This window comes from Alnus glutinosa, chromosome 6 (assembly GCF_958979055.1).
Source record: "Alnus glutinosa chromosome 6, dhAlnGlut1.1, whole genome shotgun sequence".
Classification (NCBI taxonomy): domain Eukaryota; kingdom Viridiplantae; phylum Streptophyta; class Magnoliopsida; order Fagales; family Betulaceae; genus Alnus; species Alnus glutinosa.
Window position 1 is genome coordinate 13,815,460 of NC_084891.1, and position 22,660 is coordinate 13,838,119.

Genomic DNA, 22,660 nt, shown 5'->3' on the forward strand with positions numbered 1-22,660 from the left:
TGTCTGGACTGATGCAAGCTGGAACAGTTCAAAGCTTATCGATACAGCGGAAGGTTCAGATGGAAAGTTCTCATCATCCAGACGAATGATGCTTTGGACAGTTGGGCGTCCGGACTTTATATCATGTCGTCCATACAGCTGTAAGGGATTCAATTTTTCTGACTTGTAGACAGTGCAGAATTTCTAGAAGACCTCAGAATAGCAGAATCCCTGTTTAAAAGCATCATTACATAGAAGTGATTTTGTCCAACAGAATGAAGTTTACAAACTAACACATCCCATCGAGACCAAACCATTTTACCAGATCTTTGGCATACATGGATTGAGAGATAAAGATCCCTTCAGGAGTTTGCTTAACTTGAAGTCCCAGAAAATAGGTCAACTCACCAATCATGCTCATCTCAAACTCCAACTTCATCTCCTCAGAAAAATCATGGGCTTGGGAATTCAAAGTTGCTCCAAATATGATGTCATCTATATAAATTTGAGCAATGAGCTTATGATTACCTTGATTCCTGATGAATAGACTCTGGTCAACCTATCCTCTTGTGAATCCTTTAGCCAAAAGGTAAGTAGTCAGACGCTCGTACCATGCCCGGGGAGCTTGCTTGAGGCCGTACATGGGCTTTCTTCAACTTGTAGACATGTTGAGCATGATGAGGATCTTGGAACCCTTTTGGTTGTTCTACATATACCTCTTCCTGAAGTATGCCATTCAAAAAGACACTTTTAACATCCATTTGATAAAGCTTGTATCCAAGATGACAAGCAATGGAAAGCAGAATACGGATGGACTCTAAGTGAGCAACCGGAGCAAAAGTTTCATCAAAATCTACCCTTTCAATCTGAGTATACATTGAGCAACAAGACGAGCCTTGTTTCTGATCACCATACCATGCTCATCTGATTTGTTCTTGAAGATCCACTTGGTGCCAATGACATTGTGATCTGAAGGCCTGGGAACAATAGTCCACACATCGTTTCTAGTAAACTGATGCAATTCCTCATGCATTTCAGTGATCCAGCTTTCATCTTGTAGAGCTTCATCAACCTTCTTTGGTTCAACCTTGCAAGATAACAACTATATGTGTCTTGATTTGCTATTTCATCTGATGGTTGGATCACTTTATTTCTCAGACGACGTCCTTCATCGAGATTCCCATTTAGCTGGATGGAAGGATGATTGAGCTTGACCCATGACCTTTTAGGAGGTTTAGTAGGTTCATCCTCATCTTCAGATGCACTGGTAGCGTCCCCAGAAGGCACAGTTTCTTGAGAATCTGGTGGAGGAGCAGCTGCTGAAGGAATGACAGAAGTTTCTTGGGTTGAAGAAGATGACTTGACCATATAAGCTGAAGCAGTATGCAGCTCTTCTGGGAAGGACTAAATTTTCTCCCCCTTGCTAGGTGACCCAACTCTTCATCATCAATTACCACATTAATCGATTCCATCACAATTTCTGTTCTTTTGTTGAATACCCTGTAAGCACTACTGTTGGTGGAGTATCCCAAGAATATTCCTTCATCACTTTTGGGATCAAATTTTCCCAGATTTTCCCAGTCTCGAAAAATGTAGCACTTACTTCCAAAAATCCAGAAATACTTAACCGTGGGCTTCTTTCCTCGCCATATCTCATAAGGAGTCTTGCTGGTTTCTGGCCGCTAGTAGACTCTATTAATGATGTGGTAGGCAATGTTGACAGCTTCTCCCCAAAAGTGTTGAGCCAGATCCTTTCAATGGATCATTACCCGAGCCATCTCTTGTATAACTTTGCTTTTTCGCTCTACGACCCCCATTCTATTGAGGAGTGATGGGGGATGAAAACTCTTGCTAAATGCCATGAGAGTGACAAAATTCTTCAAATCTGGCATTCTTAAATTCTCTTCCATGATCACTGGGGATTCTCATGATGAGGCAGTTTTACTCAATCAAAATTTTCGTGAATAGTTGTTGAGTTGCATCAAAAGCATCAGACTTTTCCAGGAGAAGAAAAGCCCATGTGAACTGGGAATAGTCTTCCACAACCACCAATATATACTTTCTTCCACCTAGACTAGCAGTTCTAGTGGGACCCATGAGATCCATATATAGTAATTCTAAGTTTCTAGAAGTGAGAATACCTGAAGTTTTCTTATGAGCTGCTCGAGCTTGCTTCCCCAGTTGGCATGACCACAAAGTCCTTTCCCAGTTTTCTCCATCTTGGGTAGATCTTTGACAATTTCCTTGCTAGCAATCTTGAGCATATTTATGAAGTTTAAGTGTCCAAACGTTTGATGCCACAACTCACTGTCATCAATGGTTGCCTTGTTGCAGATTATCTGAGGCTCTGAACTGAAGTCAGGGAGGCCATAGCAGCTGTCAATAGTCATTTCTCCTCCCATTAGCCACTTGCCACTACTGTCTGATGAGTGCCAAATATTGTATATTTGGACCCCTTAATTTGCATTTACCAAACCTTTAGCTTCGTTATTTTCTGATGTTTTCGGTTAGTTTTGGTATTTTAGTGTGTTGCAGGTCATTGAGAAAAAATGGCTGGTTTTAAGAGAAATTGCATATAAGTGGAAGGTCTGAAGAAATCTCGAGTACGATCAAGCGCACCTAGTGTGCGATCGAGCACAGGTGCACAGACGTGGCAGACACGAGTTTCTTTCCTAAAATGGCAGATTTAAAGTGGTAACAAAAAAAGATGCCATTTCCTTGCTCCTGGAGGCTGTAGACACTCCAAACCCTAGCATTCTTTTCCCTTATTAGGATTTTGAGGGGTAGACGTGCAATTTTGAAAATATGGGGTTTAACCTAATGTTTTGCTATAAAAACCCCATGATGGGCACCACCTAGGGGATTCACATTTTTTTTTAAAGCATGTTTTTGACAAACTGATACAATGGATGATTTGATCTCAAAGGGGTAATCGTTGGGATTTATCTTTGAGTTGAATTCATCGAATGAATTCATGATTTATTGTTAAAGAACTTGAATAACAAACACATTTGAATCGGATATATGAATAGAGTGCAGGAATGTAGTATTTGATTTGGTTTTGTAGATTCCAAAACCTTAGTACTTTTTCTCTTTGTTTATTTACTCATCTTTACTTTTTTTTGAAAAAAAAAAATCCAAAACATGGAACTAGGTTAAAGTAAGGTTGATTTTAAATAAGAATTATTTTTGTTTGCACACACTTCCTTGTGGATACGATCTCGCACTTGCATACACTTTGCTATATACAATTCATGCGCTTGCAAGTATTAAAATTCTCACATCAAGTTTTTGGTGCTGTTGCAGGGGAAATGTTGATTTGTGAAAAAAGAAAATCAAGTTTTGTTTAATTAATTTTTATTTTTCAACTAAATTTTTGTTTATGTGCAGAATTTCAGAAGTCGATTGAGCGACCATCTAAGTCACACGAGCGCACCGAGCCACTGCGAAGATGCTCGAGCACATTTCATTGAAGCTCGAGCACATTACGGCCAGAACACTCGAGCACGCATCACCTAAGCTCAAGCACACCAACACAGGGGGCACCACCTGCGAAAGTTCAATAGCTGAAATTTTTGCCAAAAATTTATTTTTGGTCCAGTTTTGTGAGATTTTCAGTTTTAGTTTTTACTTTTGGGTAACTTTGTTTCCTCTTATGTTTCTGTGTTAGTTTTCATTGTTTTATTTTATATTATTTTATCTTGTAAAAAAAAAATGCAAAATTTGCTAGTGTGGGCTTACTGCGCTATCCAAGAATGCAATGTCTAGGCAAGTTCTGGCTATGAAAGTCCTCAGATTTAAGAGTGTCCTTGTGACCCCCCCTACTTTCCTGGGAACTAACCTAGTTGCACCTTGGATAATTCTGTTTACCCCACTTGCATTTTCTTTTAGTTAAATTTTAGTTTATTTTAGTTTTGGTATCTTGTTTATGCTTGGTCGGAGATCTTTAAATTTAGAGTTGTTACTCTTAGATCTCGACATAGAAAGGATTTTTTGGAAAGAACGGAGAGCGACTGCTGAGATGGAGAATAATATGGCTGGAAATCCTCACCAACCCGAGAATAAGCAACATAGAGCAGAGAACATAGATCACAATAGGTCACTTAGGGATTTGTTTGCACCAGTTACGATAAATTCCTCATCGTGTATCGTATTGCCACCTACCAACGCCACCCATTTTGATCTCAAGCCTCACGACATCCAACTCGTTACCTCATTCCATGGCTTAGAGCTTGAAAACCCCTACAGCCATGTGAAGAAGTTTAAGGATATTTGCACCACATTGAAATTCCATAACTTCTTAGAGGAGTCGGTTCATCTTAGAATTTTCCCTTTTACTGTTCACGACAGAGCCAAGGCATGGTTGGATTCAAACATGCCTAGGTCTATTACATCTTGGGAAAATTTGTTGATCAAGTTCTACAGCAAATTCTTCCCAATGTCTAAAGTAAATGAGTACCGCAAGGAGATAAGTTCTTTCACTCAAAAGGAAGATGAGAAGTTTTCAGAAACTTGGGAGAGATTCCAAGAGATGTTGATCAAATGCCCTCCACATGGATATAAGAAGTGGAGACTCGTTCAATTCTTCTACCAAGGATTAACCCAACCCAACCGTAATATGATCGATTCAATGAATGGAGGAGCATTCTTAAGTTTGACAGGGGATGAAGCATATAGGACTTTGGATAAATTGTCCAAAATTCACAGCAGTGAGATTTTTCGAGTTGTCGGGATAAATCTGCCCGAATCCTCAAGAAATGAGGCATCTATGAGGTTAAGGAGTATCGTGATTTGAAGATGAAATAGATACTCTCACTAGAAAGGTTGATGCTCTCACTGTAGCGAGGTCTATCATATGTTGCTAATACATTCAGTTGTGATAGCTGGTCCATTTGTGCTAGTCCTATGCACTTAGCACAGAATTGTCCATCTTCACCGACTTTTCTCTAGTGCCCGAAGGAACAAGTGAACGCTTTCAATGACTATAGGAAGCAAGCAAATGGACCATTCTCCGAGTCCTACAACCCTGGGTGGCAGAACCACCTAAATTTTTTGTGGAATCAAAACCAGCCCATGGGCCAGGGAGGAGCCCATCATCATGCCCAAAGCCAATACCCCTTGGATTTCATGGTCATTCAGCTCAAACAGCTCCAGTGCATCAAGCACTCAAGTGCCAGCCTCATCTTCACAGTCAACTTTGGAAGACACTCTTAAGGCCTTCATGCAGATCACAGGCCAAGCGATTGCCAAGATGGAGGTTCAGATGGGTCAAATGGCAAATAACTTGAGTAAGAGAGAGAAGAGTAAGCTCCCTAGTCAACCCGTTCCTAATCCAAAGCTGCAATTTGGTGGTGGAAGTTCTTCAAATCCTACACATGGGCAGAAGCATGTGCAAGCTATTGTCACACTTAGATCTGGAAGATGGGTGGACAACCAAGTGGTTCTTCCTAAAGAGAACCCCGCTATGCCTCAAGGGCAAGATAGTGGCAACAAGGAAGAAAAAAATGGGGAGCCATCTAAAGCCACAATTATTGTTGAGGATCCTCCTAGATCTTTTATACCTAAGGTACCATACCCAAACAGACTACAAGCGCCTAAGAAGGGAGGAAAATTTGAGGACATTTTGGAGGTGTTCAAGCAAGTCCAAATCAATATTCCATTTTTGGATGCCATCCAGCAAGTGCCATCTTATGCCAAGTTCTTGAAGGACTTGATCACGGTTAAGAGGAGAACCAATGTCCCAAAGAAGGTGTGTTTGACCGAACAAGTCAGCTATATCCTTCAATGCAAGCAGCCCATCAAGTGCAAGGACCTTAGATGTCCTACTATCTCTTGCATGATATGAGTCAGCCAAATAGAGAAGGCATATCTAGATTGAAAAATAAAGATGACTTCTATTTTACCAAGTGTGTGATAGTGTGCAACAAAATATTTAAATTGCGAAATTTAAATGACACAAATATTTTGTTGACGAAGTGGAAACTCAATTATGAGAAAAACCATTCCGGAACAACCAAACCCAAGATATCCACTATTCAGAAGACAAAGCTAGTTACAAAGCAATAGCACTCACATACCCGTATGCAGTGGTCGTACCTTGAACTCTAACATGTAACCCAACAAGAACGCTTCCAAATCAAGTCACCAGTTGAAGGGGTCTTCAATGGAATCCTTTACCTTAGGGCCAACGCTAAGATAGACTTTAGTTTCAGCACAGTAACAGCACTTGGCAACAGCTTGAGAGTGAGCGGATCAGCACAACAACTCCTAAAATAAACTCTCTAAGCACTATGGAATTCAAAACCGAATTCTTACAAATTACATGCCTAGGGGCCTCTATTTATAGGCTATAGAAACCTAAATCATGTTTGATGCAATTTTCCTAGGCGGCCTTCAGACAGTAGTTGAGGGCGTCCAGACGGATAAATGTGCAATCGGCTTTCCAAATTCGCTTGAAATTCTTTCCTGAATAAGGCCACGTCCGGACGGTGTTGCCCTAGCGTCCGGACAGTTGCACTTCAGCTACACGCAATTTCCATATTAAGGCCTAAGCATCCGGACCATGGACTCTGACGTCCAAACGGTTGAACATCTTCTGCATGACTTGCCATATCAAGGATAGCATCCGGATGGAATAGCCATGTCGTCCGGACGGTTACAGCTGTCTTCCCATATCTGTGTTTTGGAAAGAAATCTTTTGACTTGTCAAACATTGAAAGGCGTCTGGACGTGTTGCTGAGACGTCGAAACGGATGCAACCGAGAGCAGTTCGAAGCTTCTGGACACAGAGGGAAGTTCAGACAAAAAGATCTCGTCGTCCGGACGGATGATGCTTTGACAGATGAGCATCCAGACGAAAAACCACATCGTCCGGACAAATGCAAGGGAACTGAACTACACTATTTAGAATCTTGCACAAAGTCTTCTTGAAGCTCATAACTGAAGTGTAGACTCTGAATAAAACAACATCCCTATATAATAAGCATCATTACACAGAAATGATTTTGTCCAATAGAATGTAGCCAATCACAAACTAACATAGATCTTGGAGCAAGTGTCAATCTCTTACCCTATTTAGTCTACCTGCAATGGGGGTTGGGAGAATTGAAGCCTACCTCTACGACGCTTCAATTGGCTGACAGGTCAATGAAGGTACCACAGGGAATCATCGAGGACGTTTTGATTAAAGTTGAAAAATTCTATTTCCCCATGGATTTTATAGTGCTAGACACAGAACCTATTCAGAATGTATGGTGACCATTCTTAGCTACGACTAATGCCCTAATCAATTGTAGAACGGGGGTCATGAAGATCTCTTTTGGCAACATGACAAAGCTAAACATCTTCAATATCAGTAAGCAGCCATTACAGAATAATGAGATTGGAAGGGTATGCTTAATTGAGGAGATAATGGAGGAGACTGTTGAAGAATCAAGCATTGAGGACCCCCTAAAAGCATGCTTTGCTTAATTCGGAGAAGATTTGGACTAGGATAAATTACTTGAGCAAGCAGATGCCACGTTAGAATTTGCTCCTCTAGAGAGCAGTGAGGAAAAAGAGGCAGCAGCTCTTGAGCCTCCCAAGAAGGAACTCAAGCGCCTACTTGACAATCTTAAGTATAAGTTCCTAGGTCCAGCTGTGACGACCCATTTTTTTTTTTTGTATTTTTTTTTATATCATACAAACGGATCTTCACAGTGGCAAGACTACATGTCCTCAGCCAACATATGGCGTGTGCCCCATAACATGTACTTGATAATCAGAGTTATATCTATGTAGTGGAAAACATAATGATACAATAATTAACTCAGTGGAAAAGCATATCTAAAAATAAACCTATTGTTTGAACAAAAGAGCCATACATAAGTTTATCTGTTTAAGGCTTAACATCATTTCAACCGTTACAAACGAATGGCTTTACAAAAGAATACGTGACACATACGTCACAAGCCATATACGAAATATACCAAAAGAATGGACAACCCTCAGTCTATCACATTACAACAGTCGCGTCGAGCTCTAGTCGTAATATCCCAAATACAAAGCTACGAGGTCATCCTCCATGTCAGGTGTACCTGCAGCCAAAGGTACAGCATCTACACAGTTGTGGTGGTTGCCACATCCGTATAGGTGAAAGAATGAGTTCACTGTCTCGGTATTAAACATACCGAGACCTCAGTGATATAAAACTGACTAAGTTTTGGCAAAGAACCAACTTTTCATTTTTAGTCTTGCGTATACTATAACAGCTACCAATTTTATAAACATTTGCTTGAAAAATCCCAATAGCTGATATAGTAAACACCAACTAATAGAAAACATTTAAACCATACTACGCAGCTGAGATTATACATAGAAGTTCCGCTCTTGGAAGCAACTACATACATTCTTACCTACTATAATACTTGAAAAAAAAAATATTGACTTCTAATTTAACCAAGTGTGTGTGTTTGTGTGCAGCAAAATATCTTAAATGCGGAATTTAAATAAGACAAGATATTTTTTACGGAGTGGAAACTCTATGAAGAGAAAAACCACTCCGGGGCAGCCAAACCCAGGAACTCCATTATCCAAAAACAAAGCTAGTTACAAGACACTCTTACTCACATACCCTTATGCAGTAGTCATACCTTTAACTCTAACACGAAGCCTATCGTAAATGCTTCCCAACCAAGTCTCCTACTTGAAGGGGTCTTTAATGGATTCTTTTACCTTAGGGCCGACCCCTAAAATAGACTTCACATGAACTATTGAGCACACACCGGCAACAGCTTGAAAGCTAGCGGATCTTCAATTCTCCCAAAACACCTTCTCAAAGCTAAGAGAATTCAATACCGAATTCTGTACAATTGACAAGCCTAGGGCCCTCTATTTATAGGCTTACAGAAAACCTAAAACTGCTGAGATTCATACTCTAGCTGTCAAGTGTCTGGACGGAAGTTAGCCACATCCAAACGGTCTTCTGCGATATCCTTTCAGAAACAGCGGAATTCTATCTTTATCAGGTCTACATCCCAACGGTCTTCGCTATAACTCCTTCCTGCGTTCGAACGGAACACTGGATTATTCTGAAATACTGGACAGTGTCTAGACGTGTTGCCACATCGTCCAGACGACTTGCAGAGACTTCCCTAACAGTGTCGACTTCTGAAATTCAACTCCGTGTTGAATATTGATTGACCTAGCCGTTCGGACGGTGTTGCTCTATCGTCCGTACGTCTTCAACGTAATCTGCTAGACACTGCGGGGCGTCCGGACGGTTGCACAGGTTCCAGTTGATTTGGCTTGGAATTGCAAGAACTCTTCATGGACGTCTTCTAGAAGCTTGTGATCAATCACATGCTTCGATTTGAACACTGTCTGAATACATAAAGATTTTGAATTGAGAATCGACCATCCTGTTAATTCGCAACCATTACATAAAGTCCTTTTTGTTATCCAGAATGTAGCCAATTTAAAATACTAACAAACTCCAACTTTGGCCATTCTGTGACAAAAACACTTGACTGGTTTGGAAATACATTCCCGGTCTAAATACCAAAACATAAATTAAAAAATACTCCCCCTTTTTGTCACACAATGACAAAGGGTAAACAGAGTATTAATAAAAACATAAGTGTTTAATACAAAATGTCATCACAAATTTAAAATTGTTACAATAATAATAAGTAAAAAAAAAAAAATCAGTCCTTATCATCAGGCTTGGGGTGATGATACTGCAGGCACTCCCTGATGTCAATCTGACACTACTCAACACGCTCTCCAATAAGATTAATGTAACGCCCAGTAATTTCAAGCTCCTAAGAAATCATTGATATTGTTAAGGAGACAATATCCACATTTTTTTATAAGCAAACCTAAAGTTGTTTTGAAAAAAATTAAAAGATCAAAACCTAAAAACCTAAAAACCCTTAAAAACCTAAAAGTAGCATTTAAGCTTTAAACTTTGATTAAACCGAAAACAGGTCAAACAGACTCAGATTTAGATAAATCAAAAACCATTGTGCTTACAAAAGAAATATCTACCATGTGGCAAAAATTAGTAAAAAGTCCACCAGTTGACTTTTTGACCCGAGCCTAAATAACCCAACTGTCGATATTAAATGAAAAACTGTCAAGAAAAATATCTCCATGCTTCTAGAAACATTTATGTATAAAAAACAAGAATAATGATGAAAGGATAGGATATCTCAAGAGTAATCATGACAAGAAAGAAAAATCAATAAAGCAAGTGTGAATGCAGAAAGTGGATAAAAGATATTTTGGCTTTATAGACAGAAACTTTGACTTGATTGAAAATAAGTCAAAAAGAACTCAAAATGAGATGAACCAAAAAGAGAAAATGTTTGTCATGAAGTCCTCTATCTACCCTCAAAATTTCAGGTCAATCGGAGTAGGTTTGACCATCGAAATAATTCTCAGAGTAGGCTGCCCTCTAGTTGGACGAAAATTCTAAAATCCAAATTTGCAAGACATTATCCAATAAGCTAATTCTTTTATTACATTTTGGACCTAAATACCCCTGATTTCCTCCTATAAATAAGCATGCAAGGCCCTTTGTTTTTCCACACAAATCCTAGACAACTTTCAAGAAAGCTTTTGCTTTGGTTTTCTCTCCCTTTTTCTCTCCTTCTACCACACAACCACTTTGGTGTTCTTGAAGTTATTTTTCTCTCCAAATCAAATTGGTGAGTAAATCTTGACACCTCTTCCTTACTATTTGATTTCATTTGTATTTATTACTACGGACTTGGTTTAACAACCCCCGTATTTATTTACTTGTTTATTTATTGCGTTACTACGGAGTTGGTTTAACAACCCCCGTATTTATTTTATCATTTATTACGTTACTACGGAGTGGTTTAAACCCCCGTATTTATTTTACCATTACTACGGAGTGGTTTAATCCCCTGTATTTATTTTATCATTTATTGCCTTACTACGGAGTGATTTAATCCCCCGTATTTATTTTATCATTTATTGCGTTACTACGGAGTGGTTTAATCCCCCGTATTTATTTTATAATTTATTGTATTCCTACAAAGTGGCTATGCCGCTAATTTCCCTATCCCTTTACATAAAAATACTATCCTGTTAGGATTCATGTTTAAGTGTTATATTACCAAGAGCATTATGCTGTGTTTCAGTGCTTAAACATGAAACGTTGTAATATTTTCTCATGAATCGTTGTAGGATTCATGTTGAAGTAATTACCTTTTAATTGATAACTAAAAACGATGAGTAAAGTGATGTAAAAATATACACATTTTATTGGAAAAAGGACTGATGTATACATCATCTTCTTTGTATAATTGTTACAGAAAAGGAGCTAAGAAACTACACCAAAGAGAGTAAGTATGGATGTACTTACTGAGGAATGATTCTATGTTTCATTAGGACTGTGTGGTGTGTGTTTATTGCATGTGGTTGTTCATGCATTGCATGTTGTGTCCAATTAATATAACGGCTAATGAGATAGCCATCAACAAGCTGATGTAGTAGCAAGTGGAAGGAAGGCTAGTCAGTGGATCCAGGGGGTTCATAGTGACCCAGGGATGTCCGAAGTCCTAATATATAACTAATGCTGGGACCGGTAGGATTCCAGTGCAAACAGGTAAGACTTTAAGTGTGTGGCAAAGGACATGAACGGGTTTGGATACCTAAGAATGAGAGGTCTGAAGAAAGATGATCATAAAACACAAACTAAATGGTTACTACGATGCATATTCATACAACTCTTGCATTTATATTATTTATAAACTGTTATTAATCTGATGGTAACTTAGATATGAAAATGGATGACTCACTTGTTTGTCTATGTAAATATGATGACATCATATTTGCATAGTTACTGATGCAGATCTGGAGAATGAAGGCATGGACCCATATGCCAGTTTTGATGGTTTTTGAAACCATCAACGAACTATCATGTGCTAGCTTAGAATTTACTAGTTGCGCTTATATGTGTTTTGTTTTATGGCATGTAAATACTTATAACAATGTCATGCTCGACATGTTTTATGTTATATGCTTATGTGCCGCCTGTGGCACTAATTTTGATGCACCTAGTGTGCATATAGGATGTAAAGATAAACCTAAGTAACTTTTGATAAATGTATTGAGGTATTTCAGTCAGCTCTAATGTGTTATGCTATCAATTCCTAAGTCTTTAGAAGAAAAAATATATATTCCGCTGCTAGAGTTTATCTCTGATGTAGTAATGTCATGTGGAAACCGGAGGTTTCTACTTACGAATTTGTAGGCTCAAATTTGGGGCGTTACAATTAACTTCACACTGGAGAGCTCCTATGGATGACGTAAGCTGAGTAAATCCAGCTTTTATATCAATTGAAGAGGGCACAGCTAGTGATGATGATGATGCAGCTGCTGGTGGGGGAACTGGTGGAGGCTGAGGAACACCGCCTTGAGCCTCATGCCACAACTGTGCATTGGACTTCATGAGGGTTTGAATGCCAAGAGGATCTGGAATCCGTGATCTGGGCTTAGAGTTTTAAATATCTGTCACAACTTGAAGACAGATTTGAGTGATCAAAAACCCAAAAGACAAATTCGTGTTCTTCTTATCTCGAACCTCGAGCATAGTGTGTAAAATGTGCTTGCACAAGCAAAATGGAGTCCGCATCACTATGGCTTAGAGAAGGGTGGCCTTCTTAAGAGTAAGCTCACTCCGGTGAGCTTGAGGCCAAAGGTTTGTCACAACAACCTTTGCTAAAAATTGGTGCATAGGAGCAAAAGCACCAATGTTGATTTGGGAGTGGGACTTGTCCTCTCTCTGTGGTCTCGTCCCAAAGAAATCATGCAAAAAGCCAATGCTGGGTGCCTCATCACCAGTAGGGAAAGGAACGCCTGAGACTGGTAAAACAGGAACTCCAATCATAGCACTGATAAGCTGTGGATCAATCTGAATCGGTTGTCCTCTGACCATGGTCTGTATCATCAGTCCTCTATCATCATCCTGGATGATGATCGTGTTGCCAAAAAATTCCCGTACCAGTCTGGGAAATGCCGGGCAGGCATAATTGTACAGATAATCCCATTGGTTCTCTAGAAGCATCTGAGCAATGGGGAGTAGAACGGGATCACTCAGATCTGTGCGGAGAAGATTCCGCTCTGATAGGACCTGTCACGATTGCATGCGATGCAGCCTATCAACAACTGACTCTTCAGTTCTCTGCCTGACTCAGGGAGGAGAGTCATCTAAAGACATATTTCCTGGGCAAAAAAAAAAAATCATAGAAACAAATCCATGAAAGCATTAATTCCTGTTAGTCGAAAAAAAAATTGGGCATTACAACGGCTGTAAAATAGACTATCCCAAAGATTACAACTATATAAAACTCAACCCAAACAATAACAAGATACCAAATATGCAAAATCTCATCCCAATTAATAAAGAATTTTGAGCAATAATACATATTAAACTCAAAATAAGAGAAACCCAAAAAAAAACTATTTTAATCATAAAAACTTAAAATAAATCAGTAAAAGAGTATAAAAACATATCTGGGGTGGAGAGAAATTGCAAAGATGACACGTGCACGTGAGAAATATGAGGTGGCTGAGGCGCGAGGGGAAAAGCAATATAACCCTACAGGGTTCACCGTCCGGACGGAAATTAAGTGACGTCCAGATGTAGTACCACGTAAGAGATCGCAAAAACACTCCCGGTCGGACAAGGAGAAGGGGCATCCGGACGAATCAACCTTTCCGTCTGGACAGCCAGAACCATTGTCCAGATGCTTCACTAAAAAAATCTGAAAAAGAGAGGAAAAATAGTAAAAAAATATGTCCCAAATAATTTCCAGAACACGCATGTATATAAAGCTGATATCCCAGTTCAATTAGCATTTCAAAAATATACCAAGATATAATTGAGAGTTAAGAGTCAATGATCACAAAAATTTCCTTGCAGAAAGACATTTTTACTTAACTCAAGCAATGCGTGTGTGTGTGTGTGTGTGTGTGTGTGAAGGCTTTCACAAAAAGGTATGAATTTCACTGATATGACTTGAATCACCCGGATTTTCTAAAGAAGGGAGAAAATCAATGTTAGATCAGTCAAAAGGCAAACCTTATTTTACTAGGGCCTAGCCACCCTCATCTGATACACTCCCCTAAGCTGCAGCACTTTTTCATTTATATCATCCTCTAGTGACAGTCTATTTTCGCAATGATTTGGTCACTGACTATTTCTATAGGGAGAATTTCAAGAACAAATTTATAGCATATAAGCAGTGGATCTTTTTATTTATCTATATTTATACAATTTTGAATGCTTTTTATCACTTCGTGCTGCAACCTAGAAAGAATGCCAGAATTTATGGGTTATAGGTTCAACTTGCGAGTTGGTCAGTTTGACCATCTTAGCAAAAAAACATCTCTCTCATTTAGAATTTCCAGAAGCTAAAAGTCAGAGGAGAGAAAAAAAAAATACCTTAGGGGAGCCTTGGAAAGTGCACATTTTTCATTGCATGAGAAAAGCAACTATCTAGTATGGATGCAACTGGGAAACTTTGTAGATATTAAAAAAGAACTCTCAGTTATATAAAGGCAAAAGAATAAATGCATCAAAAACTAAGGCATCAATTAAACATACATAAGATATCTGGAAGCTATATAATGGAACAACAAACTCTACATCCTTTTTCCCTTTTTTTTTTATTAAAAAGAAAAAGAAAAAAAAAAGAAAAAAAAAAGAAAAAAAAAAAAAACATGCTTCATAAGAGCATTCCTAGTAGCCTCATCAAATTTTACTCACCAAAATAACTAAAAATCACTTTTCTCTATTCTGGTGAGCCACTTTTTTAAAATTCTCTCAGCAGCCTCACCATTTTAACTATTTATTATCACTATTCTATTTAAATAATATTTTTTTAATATTTATTTATTCTTTCTCTATATAATCTTTTTACAAAAAATTCTTCATATTCATGAAATAAGGACATTATCGTGTGAGAGATGGGAGATTGGAGAAGAAAATGAGAGAAAAAAGGAAAAAAAATGTGCTGGTCATGTGAGAGAGAAAGGTGAAACAAAATTTGGTGAGTGGGTTGTTGAGTGAAAATGACTCATCTAATTTGGTTAGTAATTTCAGTCATCAAATTTTTTTGGTTAAAATGGTGAGGCTGCTAGGAGTGGTTTTTCAGGATTTTCATCAAATTGGCTCACCAAAATAGCTAAAAAACTATTTTGGTGAGGCTACTAGGAATGCTCTAATAAAGAGGATAGAATAGTAGAAGCATGTAAGATAAAAGCAAACCTGACCTCAGGGAGAGAGGTTTGACAGTACCATGATAGAAAAGCACCCGCTCAACGTGCTTTTTCTATCATCCCTATTTAATACTGCAAAATTTCCTCAAGACAATCAAGAGGGAATATAGGGATAGAAAAGATGGTTCCATAACAACATGCAAAGATTTTATATGATGCTATAAAAATGCTATGCAAGTGTACCTATCATGCTTTAGGATTTAGGAACCAAAATCCTAGGCATGTGTGACCTCACCTACTGAGTAGGTCCGCTCCCCCTTGGGGGTTGGATGTCCTCTTTCTTGTCCTGTCCTTCCTTCTTTAGCTGTAGTGCCAAAAATCTAATCAGATCTTGCATGAAAGAACTAATGGAAGATGTTCCTTCACAGGAAATTTCCCTTCCTGCAGTCTTCTATTCCTCCATATACAGCTTCTTGGGGACCCAAGTCTTTCTTGCTTGAGTAGGCTTCTGCAACTGCTGATGCCTTGGAACATGATTTATGGGCAGAGATCTATGATGCCTAGGTGGCTTAGGTGGAGGACACCTAGGTCTGATATGACTACTAACTCCACATTGGTGACACTGGGAGTTTTAGGAACCTGCAACTTTTTCTTCCTGTGAACTTGCTGATGTGGGCATTTAGGTCTGATGTGCCCTGGCTCGCCACAATGATGGCATGTAGGAGGCTTTCTTTTGATAGGAAGCTTGGCCGGAGGCTGAGGGATGACTGGTACTTCCCCATCCATAACAGTTTTTCCCTTATCCACGATTGAGGGTGGAGACTCGAGAATAGCTGGCTTCACAAAAATAGTCTAGGAAGTAGAACGAGTATCGTAAGTAGAAGGAGGAACATACCCAAGTCCGGTCTTGTTGGTTGGGCACTTCTTAATAGAGAGCATGTGAATTAGCTTCTCGTCTAAGACTCTTTCTAGCTGTAACTGTGTCTCCAGAAGCTTCTCTTCTAGATTATTGATCTTTATGAGCATGGCAGTCTTCTTAGTCCTGTGGCTGTTAGGCTCTAGTACCTGCTGCTTGTATTTCTCCCTTAGTTTTAAGAACTCTACATATTGAAGTTGATAGGCTGATTGCATATCTTCTTCTTCACTATTCTCGGAGTTGTAAGATTGAGAATCCTCATTTTCTTCATGTGGGGCCACAAAGGCCAGGAATTTTTCTTCCTCAGGAGTTTCTTCTTCCTTCTCAAACTCAACACTTAGAGTTGCATTAAAGGCTTTCCCTTTTAATTTCTTCAGATTTGCACATTCAATCCTGATGTGCCTGAAACCTAAACATTCGAAGCATTGGGGACCCCTCGAATCTATCTCCTCTGCTTCTTCTGACTCAGCTGTGTGGGGAGCCTTTCTTAGTCTGTCAGAGAACTTCTTCTTCAATTTATTATTTTTCATGAACCGCTCGAAGCCCTGGCTAACATTGCCACTACGTCTTCATTAACATCAAAGTCTTCGTCAGATGAGACTCTGGATTTTTTCTTAGGTGCCTTCGATGCATTGAGGGCAATTGTCTTTGCTTTTCTGACTGGAGGTAAGGAGTATTCATATGTCTGAAGAGATCCTACCAGCTCTTCAATCTTCATCTCCTCCAGATCTTCATTTTCTTCAATAGTTGTCACCTTAATCCTGAAACGCTCAGGCAGAGATCTTAGAATTTTTCGGATGAGTTTTACATCCGAGATTTGTTTCCCAAGACTCACCAACAAGTTTCTTAGGTTGCTAATCTTGGTGTAGAACTCTTCGAAGGTCTCTTCTTCTAGCATCTTAATTTCTTCAAATTTAAAAATCAACATTTGAAGCTTGGCAGATTTTACCAGTTTTGTGCCTTCATATGTTGTTTCTAGAATTTGCCATGCATCTTTAGCAACTTTACAATTTGAAATTCCTGCGAATTCAAATGGTGAAAGTGCTTGACATAGTGCATGGAGGGCTTTATCATTGGAGAGGCGTGCGCTTGTTTGAGTAATAGTAATTTCCTATGTTTCTTCTGGTTTAATCCAACCAGTTTCAACAATTTTCCAGACATCAATTGATTTTAAAAAGAAGCGCATGCGGGCTTTCCAATAGCCATAGTTCATCCCATCAAAGGGCAGAACTGAATTAAGATTTTGAGACATTTTAAAAAAATAAAATAAACAAAATAGAAGTCAAGAGATTACACTGAAGAAATAAATCTAAAATATAGTATACCAAGCTCTGATACCAATTGAAAAACAAATATTGACTTCTAATTTAACCAAGTATGTGTGTTTGTGTCCAACAAAATATCTTAAATGCGGAATTTAAATAAGACAAGATATTTGTTACGAAGTGGAAACTCTGTGAAGAGAAAAACCAATCTGGGGCAGCCAAACCCAGGAACTCCACTAACCAAAAACAAAGCTAGTTAAGGGATACTCGTACTAACATACCCTTATGCAATAGTCATACCTTTAACTTTGACACGAAGCCTATCGTGAACGCTTCCAGACCAAGTCTCCTACTTGAAGGGGTCTTTGATGGAGTCCTTTACCTTTGGGCCGGACCCTAAGATAGACTTCACATGAACTGTTGAGCACACACTGGCAACGACTTGAGAGCTAGCGGATCTTCAATTCTCCCTAAACACTCTCTCAAAGCTAATAGAATTCAATGCCAAATTCTGTACAATTGACAAGCGTAGGGCCCTCTATTTATAGTCTTACAGAAAACCTAAACCTGCTGAGATTCAGACTTTGGCTGTCGAGCGTCCGGACGGAAGTTAGCCACGTCCGAACGGTCTTCTGCGAAACCCTTTCAGAAACAGTGCAATTCTATCTTTATCAGGTCCACGTCCGGACGGTCTTCGCTATAACTCCTTCCTGTGTTCGAGCGAAACACTGGAATGTTCTGAAATGCTGGACAGCGTGAAAACGTGTTGCCATGTCGTTTGGACGACTTGCAGAGACTTCCCTAATAGTGTCGACTTCTAAAATCCAACTCTGTGTTGAATACTGATTGACCTAGCCATCCGGACAGTGTTGCTCTGTCATTCGGATGTCTTCAACGTAATCTGCTAGACATTGCGGGGCGTTCGGACGCCTTCAAAGGCTTGTCCTGACAGTTGCACAGGAACCAGTTGATTTGGCTTGGAATTGCAAGAACTCTTCATGGACATCTTCTAGAAGCTTGTGATCACTCACATGCTTTGATTTGAACACTGTCTGAATACAAGAAGATTCTAAATTGAGAACCGACCATCCTGTTAATTCACAACCATTACATAAAGTGTTTTTTGTTATCTAGAATGTGGCCAATTTAAAATACTAACAATACTTTTAGGTTGGTAGCCCAAATGCACAAAGATCTAACGTTGCGAAATATATATAACAACGTGCCTCAAGGAATTACGGCTTTGTGCCTTTGATACGAGAGTTTGATCATGCGAGTACTAGAGAGAAACTCTTATGCAAGCATGTCGTTACTATAGAACAAATAGCATTCCGCCTACCTACTCCCAACACATGCATTACCCAATCCAATAACGTAAACTTCTAAGTACATCAAGCTTAGAACAATGACATTTTGCTCTTCAATACAAAGATACCATCATCCTCCAAATACAAGTAACACCAAATCCCAGGGCATTACGGCATTGTGCCTAGAGCATTAGTTGATCATGCGAGCACTAGAGTAAGACTCTTATATGCAAGCACGGCTTGCTGAAGAACAAATAGCATTCCACCTACCTACTCCCAAGACACTACATTACTTATATCCGAACAACAAGAATACCCATGTACGTTGTTAGTATTTTATATTGGCTACATTCTGGATAAACAAAAACAGTTTATGTAATGGTTGCAATTTAACAGGATGGTCGGTTTTCAATTCAGAATCTTCATGCATTCAGACAATGTTCAAATCAAAGAAAGTATCAGATCACAAGCTTCTAGAACATGTCCATGAAGAGTCCTTACAAAATCCAAGACAAAACAGCCGGTTCCTATGCAACCGTACGTACGGGCCTTTGAAGGCATCCGGACACCCCTCAGTGTCCAACAGATAACAATGAATATGTCCGGACATCAGAGCAACACCATTTGGACGCTAGGTCAATCAGTATTCAACAAGGAGTTGGATTTCAGAATTCGACATTGTTTGGGAAGTCTTTGCAAGCTGTCCAGACGACATGGCAACACTTCCAGACGATGTCCCGTATTTCAGAATATTCTACAGTTCCGTTCGAACACTGAAAGGATTTTAGGGAAGACCGTTCGGACGCTCGGTCAAGCAGTCAGGACGTGAACCTGATAAAGATTGAATTAAGCTGTTTCTGAAAGGATATTGCAGAAAACCATCCGAACGTGGCTAACTTCCGTCCAGAAGCTCGCCAACCAGAGCTCGAATCTCAGCAGTTTTAGGTTTCCTGTAAGCCTATAAATAGAGGGCCCTAGGCTTCTGTTTTGTACAAAATTTGACAGTGAATTCCATAGTGCTTTGAGAGGGTGTTTAGGTAGAATCGAAGATCCACTAGCTCTCAGGCCGTTTCCGGTGTGTGCTCAACTATTCGTGTGAAGTCTATCTTAGGGGTCGGCCCTAAGGTAAAGGAATCCATCAAAAACCCCTTCGGGTAGAAGATCTAGTTGGAAAGCGTTCACGATGGGCTTCGTGTCAGAGTTAGAGGTATGACTACTGCATAAGGGTATGTGAGTATGAGTGTCTTGTAACTAGCTTTGTCTTTGGATAGTGGATTTCCTGGGTTTGGCTGCTCCGGAGTGGTTTTTCTCTGCACAGAGTTTCCACTTCGTAACAAATATCTTGTCTTATTTAAATTCTGCATTTAAGATATTTCTTTGCACACAAACACACACACTTGGTTAAAATTAGAAGTCAATAATTATTTTCATACGTCCAAGTTTAATGTCCTCAAATCATGCAAGCAGCTGATAGAAATATAAATATCATAAAAACATCACACACATGCAAACTATGATGTGCATGCTCATGATAGTCTTTGAAAATAAATAATGACTTCTAAATTAACCAAGTGTGTGTTTGTGTGCAACAAAATATCTTAAATGCAGAATTTAAAGAAGACAAGATATTTGTTGATGAAGTGGAAACTCTGTAAAGAGAAAAATCACTCCGGGGCAGCCAAACCCAGTATATCCACTATACTGAAAACAAAGTTAGTTACAAGACACTTGTATTCACATACCCTTACGCAATAGTCATACCTTTAACTCTGACACGAAGCCCATCTTGAACGCTTCCCAACCAAGTCTCCTACTTTAAAGGGTCTTCAATGGATTCCTTTACCTTAGGGCCGATCCCTAAGATAGACTTCACACGAACTGTTGAGCACACACCGGCAACGGCTTGAGAGCTAGGTGATCTTCAATTCTCCCTAAACATCCTTTCTAAGCACTATGGAATTCGATACAGAATTCATACAATTAACAAGCCTATGGCCTTCTATCTATAGGCTTCCAGAAAACCTAAATCTGCTGAAATTCGGACTCACTGTCGAGCATCTGAACAGAAGTTAGCCACATCCAGACGGTCTTCTGCGATCGCCTTTCAGAAACAGCGCAATTCTATCCTTACCAGGTCCACGTCTAGACAGGTTGGCCGACTGTCCGGATGGTCTTCGTTGTATCTCCTTTCTGCGCTCGTAAAGGAAACCTGGAATATTCTGGAATCTTCGACATCGTCCGGACTTGTTGCCACTTCGTTCGGATGTCTTGTAGAAACTTCCCAAACAGTGTTGACTACCGAAATCCAACTCCGTGTAGAAATTGGAGAAGCTAGACCTAGCATCAGGACGGTGTTGTGCTGACGTCCAGACGTCTTCAACGCTGAAGCTTCTAGACACTGCTGGGTGCCCAGACGCCTTCAAAGGCCCATCCGGACGGTTGCACAAGAACCAACTGTTCTGACTTGGAAATTACATGGACAACATCTTAGAAACTTGTGACCATACACATGGCATGAAATGAGACTCTGTCCATATTACATGAAGACTCTAAATAGAACCGATAATCCTGTTAAAAAGCAACCATTACATAAAGTGTTTTTGTCAACTAGAATGTTGCCAATATAAAATACTAACAGTCTTATTATTCTTTGTGAGACTTAGCCTCTAGTTCGTTATGAGGCTTACCCTCAAGCTCTTTATGAGGCTTACCCTCGAATTCATTATGAGGCTTACCCTCGAGTCTTTATTATGAGGCTTACCCTCGAGTCTTTATTATGGGCTAACCCCCAAGTTATCCTTATGAGGCTTACCCTCGAGTTATATGCTCATGATTTATGCTTTACAATACAACATACTCTTTGCAAATTATACTTTCTTCAAAAACAATGATCAATCAACATGCATTGTTATCATTCTACTTTCATAATTTAAATCTCAACTGCAGCACACATTCAAACACTTTAAATCAATTCAACATCTTTCATTCATGCATCATTTCATAAACATCATTGATATAATTTAAACATAATCGAAACTACTTAAATCATCCAAAACATATATATTTCAACATACTGTAAGTTCGGATTTATAAAATAATATATATTTTGTAAAAATTGAAATTTGAAATGACTTCTAATTTAAACAACAAGTGTGTGCATAAGTGTCAACAAAAATTAAAGCACAGCGGAAAGTAAATGACACACAGATTTTTGTTGACGAAGTGGAAACTCAGTTAAGAGAAAAACCACTCTGGGGCAGCCAAACCCAGGAATTCTACAATTCAGAAGACATAGCTAGATACAAGATAGTAACACTCACATGTACCGATGCATTGGTCGTACCTTGATCTCTAACGTGTAACCCAACACGAACGCTTCCCAACCAGGTTCACCTACCTGAAGGGGTCTTCAATGGAACTGCTTACCTTAGAGCCGACCTCTAAGATAGACTTCTGTTTACAGCACAGCACACTTGTAAAACAGCTTCAAAGGGATTGATGACTTCTCTGAGCTCTAATGGAATTCACACCAAATTCTTGCAGTTCTCAGTGCCTAGAGGCCTCTATTTATAGGCTGGGGGCTCAAATGAGCGTCAGGAAAAATATACCCGGGCACCGTCCGAACGGTGGACATGGGCCGTCCGGACGGACAACTGTGTGATAAGATTTTTTGAAAAATTCACGGAGAAATCTTTCCTGTTTAAGGACATCGTCCGAACGGGATGGCACATCGTCCAGACAGTCACACGTCCGCTGCAAGTAATTTCCTTATAAGGCTCTCGAGCGTCCGGACCATGGGGGATGAGCGTCTGGACGGCTATTCTTCAACACGCAATTTCCATATCGGTAATGCGCGCGTTCGAACCATGATAGGCAGTCGTCCGGACAGTTGAAGTCGAATCGGCAATTTCCTTCTTTGATGCATGCACGTCTGGACCACAGCTGTCAAACGTCCGGACGGT

General features: G+C 39.5%; 1 non-coding gene and 1 pseudogene across 1 annotated transcript; one reads left to right on the forward strand and one right to left on the reverse strand.

The window, feature by feature from the left end:
- The window catches only part of LOC133871544 (uncharacterized), a 140,551-nt pseudogene that overhangs the window by 108,996 nt on the left and 8,895 nt on the right, over window positions 1-22,660 (forward strand).
- LOC133872094 (small nucleolar RNA R71) lies at window positions 4,436-4,539 on the reverse strand. The gene has a single exon (XR_009900942.1). It is a non-coding gene; the product is annotated as a small nucleolar RNA R71 (small nucleolar RNA).